Here is a 9,275-nt window from a genome sequence, read left to right on the forward strand (position 1 = left end):
TCATTTTTAAATGCTAAAATCAGCAACTCATAGCTGATCAATAAACTGACTGTGGGGATCTGAGTTCCAAAGCTCCCTTAACCACATTCCTAGATACAGATGTACTGGTGAGATATTTCCCCAGTTAATGTAATTCATTTAATGTGCTCCCTGGACTCCAGCAATTTAAGCCCACAGGCAAGACATTCCTTTGGTAATGAGGGAACTTACTAGGAAAACTAAAGAGCTACTTAGAATTTTTATACATCCAAGACGGGTAAATCTCTTTTAAAAAGCAGAAAGAGTGACACTGTACATAAAGTGCCTTTAACTGTGTTGTAATTACTCTCTGTTCATCATTTTAAAATACTGTATCCCCATTAAACAAAGTGACGTTCCAATTAAACATAAATAGCACTGAGAAGAACCGTCTCCCAGAGTTCTGTCCCATTTAAGCAGATGTTGATGATCTGTGTCCCAATTAACTGTGTATTGATTCAATCAGCCCACATTTGATTAGTCCTGAGACTAATCAGTGCAAGTCGGCTGTTGTTTTTTAGTTTGCTTCAATGATGTGACCCAAAAGCCTTGGAGGATGTTAAGTGAGTTCCCAGATATTTTTGGGAAGAAACTTCCTTCAGCAGGGCCAAGGTAAATTGTATTTTGATAATTAAGATAATAATTGTTACAATGTTGTATTCAACAACTGCAACGTCATTTCCTGCAGATAGTTCCCTTAAACAACTTCCACCTGACCACCATCAACGGATTTATTTGTTTATTTTATTTATTTATGGTATTTATAGAGCTCTTTTTATACAAAAGTATCGCAAAGCACTGTACAGCACACAGCAGAAAAAAGAACAAACCACAATACGTTTGTATAGAATGTCACACATACAACTGCCACAATCAGACCGTTTCAATAACAGTATACACATAATAATACAAAAGCAACAATTTTAAAGATACGTTAAAACCCACTAAGATAAGAAAGCCATTTGATAAAAGTACGTTTTTAGTCTTGACTTGAAAACTGTAACGGTCCCAGCTTCCCCGACAAACGAGCATTCCATAATTTATGAGTTAAAAAAAAAAAAAAAAAAAAAAAAGCTAATGTCCCTGCAAACGAGAAATGGCTGTACAACATTGTCAAAGATACTTAAGATTTCATAAAAACTCATGAAGCCAAGCTGTCACTGCAGAGTTCGAGGCAGCGTGAACTGGAGGCGGGTGCATGCAGCTGTATCACAGCTCGTCGAGGGACTGAATGCAGCTTTATATAGAGGTACGTTAATATACTGCATACAGGGGTGGCCTTAATAATGAAGATGATTCACCTTCCCGTATATAGGGACAAATCAGGACTGTAAAAAAGGGTCCCTTAATGGTTCCTTTATATGGAGGTGGCCACAGGGCAAGGCTTTATTGTAATTGTTATGTTCAACAGGGCATTGCTGGCTGGGGATCTCACACCTGATGTTCTTGTACATTACACAGAGTGTGGAGGCTATATTCTTTTGTTTGTTAGGTTTTTTTTTTGTTTGTTTGTTTTTTTTAATGTGATTTACATTATTCTAAACGTTGATTGAAAAATTGATGTTGATATAAGAAAGACTAACTTCTTTCTGACATATGCTTTCTATTTTCTGTCCTTAGACTGAATTGTTTTAGGGTATTCAATAAGTCCCTTGCAAACAAGTTATCTACAAATGTTTCAGCCCTCTTTTTTAAAAAAAAATGCTTCCCTTCGTAATTTCGTATTGGATTGTGCTATTACCACTTTTTAATGAGAAAACACTGTTTATTGAGACAAATATGGGCAGACTGTACTGCACAATAGAAGCATAGGGCTGTCAGTAAAAGGACTGTTCACTGGCAAGGCAGCCGAGCACAACTGGAGGGGTTTACCGTCCTTTACTACAAGAGTTCAAACAAGCTTTTTTTCCCCCCGCCAAACAGACAATTAATTACAAAAAAATCAATTTGAACCTTGTTTTTTGTACTCAATTCAAATTACTCATCATAACACACCACTGTAACACACAACACCTCCCTTCTAAAACGTTACCTCAGTAAAAAAACATAGCATTAATAAAACACAGGATAGCATTGTAAATAATAGCGAGGCATGGTAAAGCATATTAATAAACATGGCAATCCAGGGTAAGCTATGTATAGCGTCACAATGTGTAAAGCCAACCTGCTGAACCTGAGCAACAGGTGGGTGTCACCAAGCTTCTGAATCCTAAAGGTGAGTGACAGCAGTCACTGAAGAGCAACGCGGGGAGAGAATTCCAGCTGGACCAACACTAGCACTTCCTGTCACTTGTGAAGTCATGTATGATCAGCATAGCATTATATATATATATATATATATATAGATAGATATAGATATAGATATAGATATAGATATAGATATAGATATAGATATTGATCTATGTAGCAGAATATTGCCAGTATAGTTATTGGGATGTTAGGAATGAATGCTCAGGGGCTGTCCAGCATACTTCTAAAAGCCACTTCAGCCTGTGAAAATGTAAGTGTTAATGTCATAAATGTGTTACTGTGTTGTTGACAATTTAAAGAGTGTTTCCAAGCTGTGTGGTACTGGTTTGTAAATTGCTCTTTGGTTTAAATACCTACCTCAATGAACAAGATCTTAACTTGCAGAAGAGTGTTGGCAAGGTGCGTGCTCGGCTGGCTCAGCTTGTAGCAGTAGCAGCAAATAATGTTGTGTATTATGAAAGAGGAGCAAGGCTCTGTTTGAATTGTTCCTCGCTCCAGCTGGTTAAATTGCCAGATGTTTCTGATGTTCTTTTTTTCTTTTGTCCTTCCACTAGTAAATCCCTTAATCAATTTTGTAGAAAAAAATGATCACCCCCCCCTGGTATGGGATATTTGAAACAATTATTTGCCTGCTGTTAAACAGATTCCTCAGTGTAGTTGTATTCTTGTTTTATGTGCTTAGAAAAACAGTTCTCAGGTACAAACAGCAGCAACGCCCAGTTAAATTACTATACTGTCAAATAATTACGAAAGAATGCTTTCTTCAAAAGTTAATTTCAGTGCTTGAGGTAAAACTGTGGTAAGTGTAGCAAGCAGACCGATGTTTAGCACGTTGCCTTAACTGATTCAGTTTGAAGTTATGATGGAGCCAACACTTGCTTGAATGGATGACAAAAAGATCAAACGTGTTAAATGTGTTTTAGCAGCATCTGTGCTGCATCAACAAAATGTACAGCAAGAACTCTCCCTCAAGAGTAACAGTGAGTATACATTAATCATGGATAAAGTTGTATACGCGTTATAATTCATCTGTAGATGTGCTGGGTCTCTGTTTGCTCTCTGTTATGTAAATAATACAGTTTTACTGCACACACTTTTTGATCTACCCTGAACAAACCAGCATTGCTTACTGTATAGTTTATCCTATAGCAGAGCAGATTCGGGCAAACCAGAATAAATCCTATTCGTTTGTTGGGACTGTCCACCTGATCAGGTTCAAGCGTTTAAACCCTGCAAGTTAAAGAGTAAGTAGCAGGGTTCCGAAAAATAGAGCGTTACACGTACTCACATGCTGCTACAACTGATTAAATAATGTACCTGTCATTTTTCTCTTCATTGTTAACATCCTGACAACTTTTAACACTTATAACTGTAAAGTCCATTTCAAAGCTATTTTCAAAATGTGTATTTCCTGCAGTGATTTAGAGGACAGCTCTCAAACCCCAGTGCACTAGAGCGGATATTTTGAAAAGAGCTTTGAAACAGATTTTAAAGTTATAAGTGTAAAAAGTTGTCAGGATGTGAACAATGAAGAGAAAAATGACAGGTACGTTATTTAAACAGTTGTAGCAGCATGTGAGTACGTGTAACGCTCTATTTTTCAGATTACTTCCATTAGATTATCGCAATGAGATTGCTTCTATTAGATTATTGCAATGGGATTGCTTCTATTAGATTATTGCAATGGGATTGCTTTTATTAGATTATCGCAATGGGATTGCTTCTATTAGATTATTGCAATGGGATTGCTTCTATTAGATTATTGCAATGGGATTGCTTTTATTAGATTATTGCAACGAGATTGTTCATTTGCTGGTCAGAAGCAAAGAGTACATTTAAAATTATATCATTGATATGTTTGTTACTCTGAAAGCTGAGTGATTTATTGCAGTATTTTACAAGCCCCTGTAAAATAAACGTTGTAAAAGAGCAAGTCTTGTTATATTGGATAGGAACACAAATCAGATCGCGTGCTATAGCAGCACAGTGTTATAAAACATGTTCTCAAAGAAGAATTAGAAATTGCACATGATGAAATCTGTATTTACAGCACCCTGAACTAATAAATCCCAGAACGTATTTTCTTATTCTAATATGAGGGAATCGTACTGGGCTACATCCAACATATCTACAGAGCCAACATATTTTTAATATTCCCCAGATCTGTGTTAAAATTAACACGCTGCTTCAACCATCATTTGAGAGTTATAACTCTCATTGCATTGGCATGTTGTCAACTGGTCCGGAGCACCTACACATAACCCTAATCCACTATCAGATTGCTATTCAGTGGCACGATTTAATTGCTAATTTTCTGTACAGCAGATGCTATTCGTAGTGATTGTCCCCGAAGTGTTTCGCAATGGCTGCATGGAGTGTAACTGTACAGCGAGGAAGGACTTTCAACATGCATGCAGTAGCAGCACAGCCCTTTTGAAAGTCAGCATTAAACACAGTGTCTCTGGTTGACCATGGCCTGGGGTTTCTGCTTCTATCTTTAGATATTAGCGTGCATTGCTTGACTGCACCAAAATAATATGGTTATTCACCACATAGGCGCAATGCCACTCAGTGACCTCACTGTCCTTATATAACCTACTGGACAATTAATCCTTAATTCTGCATCTGGATTCCCTTTATTATGAACAGTGATGAGAAAGATAACATGCTGGTAAAATAAAGCAACATATATACCAGTCAACAGACTGTAATTATTTTTAAATGCACAGCATTTTTTTCAAATCATTCAAGTTTTATTTGACAAAGTCATCAGGTGTTTTGTTTTTTTTTCCACAGATACGCAGCTGTTCATTCTTTTGTTTCTTCTTAACCCTTGGTGGTAATTTATTTTTTTGGCTAAATAAACGCACTAGCTCCTGTTCTGTTGTTAACATCATCCTTGGGAATGAAACACACACGCCACTAACATGGTAATTCCTGGCGTATTCCGTTGATTAAAAAAATCTTTAACCGGAAAATTAATTTGATGAAATGCTCTGCGCTTAATTTGCATCACAGGACAAACCCACCATTCTGTCGTTGGATTTAAATAAATGCACGATGCATTAAAAAAAAAAAAAAAAAAAAAGATAATAATTATCTTTCAAACTTCATCTAATCAAAACAGCCTGATACAAAAAAATGAATTACTCAACACTTACTGCTTGCTGACAGTTGATGTGATGTTACAATAAAACAGAAGCTTGCAGACAAGTACGAACAGGAGAGAAGACCAAGACCGCCACTGTTGTCATTGCCAATGTATCTGCAGATGCCTTCAGGGCTCTTCCTTTTAGTTTACCAAAGACTTAAGTTTACAGTTTACAGAAGAATAATACCTTATCATCCTGAAACTGATTCTCTGAAGAGCGCAAGATCTAAATGCCAAATTCAGCTGTTTCAAGTTTACTGGTTTTCTTAGAACGAATCCTGGCTGCTTTTTCACCAAACAAATAGAGACTGGCAAGTCTCCGAGTATGTTTCCCATAAAAATAAAGTTTTCTTAATTGAAAGAGACAATGAAATTCTTGTTTACACTGACTGTGTATTAAAGATGGAAGGCAGCGCTTCTTTTACAAGTGCCACCATATTAAAGAATCCAGTACTCTTTGAGGTGTTATTGTTTACCTTTGATTAAAATTGGGACTCTATAATTCCTGGTGGGTGAATATTGTTAGTACGTTATTGCTTTAAAAGCGAATGTCAACTGGGAATTTTTCTTGCTTAGTCATCAGAAAGTTGGCAGCATACATCTCCACAGAAGAGTGTATTAATGCGCAGAAGACCTCACTCTGTCCTCCAGACCTTTTAAAATAAACATACGGTTGCATTAGACAAGTCTTTATTTAGTTACAAATGTATTGTCCATTTCCATGAGGACTCCACTCTCCCCCAGACATTCCCAGACCCCGAATCCTGAAAGAGCCCATAGTTTAATCTGTCTCCGAGCTTGACCACCACAAGTCACCTGCTCAAAGAACAAGGCGCTGTTTATTCTGTGCTAGCCAGACTCTTCTCTTTCTCTGTCACGATTCTGTCCTGTCCCCTGTTGGTGAGATGAAATGAGGTTAAAAGCTCTAAAACCATGAATGCAGAGGAGCCCGGCTCTTTTCAACTGTACACACACACACACACACACACACACACACACACACATATATATATATATATATATATATATATATATATATGTGTGTGTGTGTGTGTGTGTGTATATATATATATATATATATATATATATATATATATATATATATATATATATATTATATATATATTGAAAGATCTGAAACCTAATATATTTATATTGTCATATATTTTTAAGAAAGCATCTCTGCGCTGGTTCGATTCCAGTATTAGGATTATTGTAGTTGGTTGAGAACCCTAACTGCAGGGAGCCCATAAAAAGATAAATGAAGTATTGTTAAATGCTCAGGTTTTGCAATATAAGGTTACGAGTGCCTCACAAAGGGGTCGTAAAACTCTACAATATGTTTATGTTTTATATATAAAAGGCTTTTTATGTGGTTTCAGCTAACCTTCAAAAGGAAAAACAAGAGAATGAATTTTCGTGTAACGAAACGGCGAGAGGTATCAGTGACGCTCTCAGAGTGTCAGTCATTTGCTTTTCTGTCAATTCTGCCTCCTGAAACAGGCTAGTTTAGAAATCCCATTCTCGCAAATACTCTCTCTTCATATTTAAACATGCCCTATCCTCAAAAAAAATTTTAAAAAACTGCTAATCACGCTGCTGGCTGTTTCCATTGGGGCATTCATTCCACCAAATTGCGATGGCATTACGTAGAGACAGCACGGAAAGACAAAGGTCCAGATATTCAAAGCGATGTGCAATCCCTTTCGCAAGATTTGTGCCTCCCAAAAATGTGTGCTTTTGCACAGAAATTTGTATTTTCCAACACGGCACAAAACAGTTGCACAAAGTTGGAAAATACATAGCAGTTTTTTGCTCCATTTGCAAATGTCTTTGTGCCTCGCAGAATCACCCGCACGTTCAATACCAGTATAGCAGAAATGCACAATAGCTACACTATGCGCAGAATTGAAATACTACACAATTGACTGTTAACTATACCCTGCCAAGCAGCTGTCATAGGTGTACAGTAGATATCAATAGTCCTCAGATGAGTCTACACTCAAATGTAACCTGCACATCGAATGCAGAATCAAAGCTCAACACACATTGGTAGCACTGGCACCCCCAAAGTTGCATGCCCACCCCCACAAATATATAAATAAGCTACTAATGTTTTCTCCCCAATTTAGTAATGTCCCAATTATTTTTAGGCTCAGCCCACCGTCACCACCCCTGCAATGACTCGGGAGGGGCGAAGATGAACACAAGCTGTCCTCCAAAGCGTGTGCTGTCAGCCGCCCGCTTCTTTACACACTGTGGATTCACCATGCAGCCAACCAGAGCTACAGCATCGGGACAATACAGCTTCCTGGCAAGCCCGGCCAGACCACAGGGGCCGCTGGTGCGCGGAGAGCTGAGGACCGCCTGGCCGACCCCGTTTCTTGCTTGTTTTACTGTTTTATTGTTTTGTTTTTATTCTTATTGTTACTTTTTGTAATATGTATTAATGTTTTTATCCTTGTAATGAGCTTCGCAGCAATGTCTTGAAAGGTGCTATGTAATAACTGACTGAACATACGATACGGAAAAGGTTTGAGCTGTAGACGCGAGATTAAAGATTATTTCAATAGGGCATACACACTCAGAAACTACGTGATGTGAACACACACGTGAAATTCGGTGAACGCTGTAATGTATGCGGTGCCTACTTAACATGACAGGTGACGATTGACTCGAAGTGACTCCTGAAGCTAACACAATGATGCGTATATTGAGAGTTTCACATAGTGTCCTGGTTTGTAATCTAAAAATGCATGCAGCTGGCCAGGACTACATGTCTCCTGGAGAAAGCTGCAGTTTGGAACCGCCGGGGAATAGTCTGCTTTACTTTTGTCTCTGGAATGCTCAGATACAAGGCAATCCTATCTGACTAACGCTAAGCAGTACCGGGGCTCCATTCGATAATGCTAAAGTTTGTCTTGGCAACTTTGTTTTGGACCAGAGAAGGTTTATTTAATATACAGCTCTGGCTAAAAGTTTTGCACCACCTAGAAATTTAGGATTGAGCCATCATTTCAAAAGAAAATATAGCTCTTTTATTTAATATAATGTAACTACAAAATGATATCGCAAAAGTCATAGTTCATGTTAGATTTTGAAATGTCACATTTTAACATTTTTGCCAGTTTTTCGTTAAGTATATGGAAAACTACAAAATGGTATGTAATTTAATGTATTAATGTAACATTATTCAGCAGGTTTCATTTGACATAGCTCTATGTATAATTTACTGTCTCTATTGAAAGTGTTGTTCAAATCCTGTGATCTAATTTGCTTTCAAAATCAAATTCACCCAGTGCTATTGGATTAGTTGTTTGTTAATTTTCATGGTATGGTTTGATGGCAGTGCTACTGTCCCGGGGGGTTGGAGTCAATTAAAAAATACAGCGCTCAGGTTATTCCAGCCAGGTGTTAATTTGTTCCAGATTGCACCGCAATCCCAGATCTGGTACCATTTTTTTCTGATAAGAGCATTATAGTTTGCATATGATGAACTGTATGAAAAACAAAACAAACAAACAAACAAAAAAGCTTTTACATAGAGTACAATAATAAAACAAAAATGCTTTGGAACCATAAATGCTCTCCCTCTTCCTTAATGATAAGATCTGGGATTTTTGTTTTTAAATTAACCTCTGCACACAGCTAAATGTTTTCTTTTTTTTTTGTTCTGTAGTAGCCCCGGTAACATTGAGAAAGCGTGTTTTCAGTGATGGCATTGCTGCGAGCACGCTAGCTTTTGTTTCACACTCTCTTCAAAGGTCTTAAACACTTTCTATCATAAACGCCATCCTTCGACAGTCATGTGTCGTTTGCACTTGGCATGCAAGATGAAAAGGGTTTCTTCTAGGGC

The sequence above is a fragment of the Polyodon spathula genome, chromosome 21 (genome assembly GCF_017654505.1).
Source record: "Polyodon spathula isolate WHYD16114869_AA chromosome 21, ASM1765450v1, whole genome shotgun sequence".
In the NCBI taxonomy this organism is placed as follows: Eukaryota; Metazoa; Chordata; class Actinopteri; order Acipenseriformes; family Polyodontidae; genus Polyodon; species Polyodon spathula.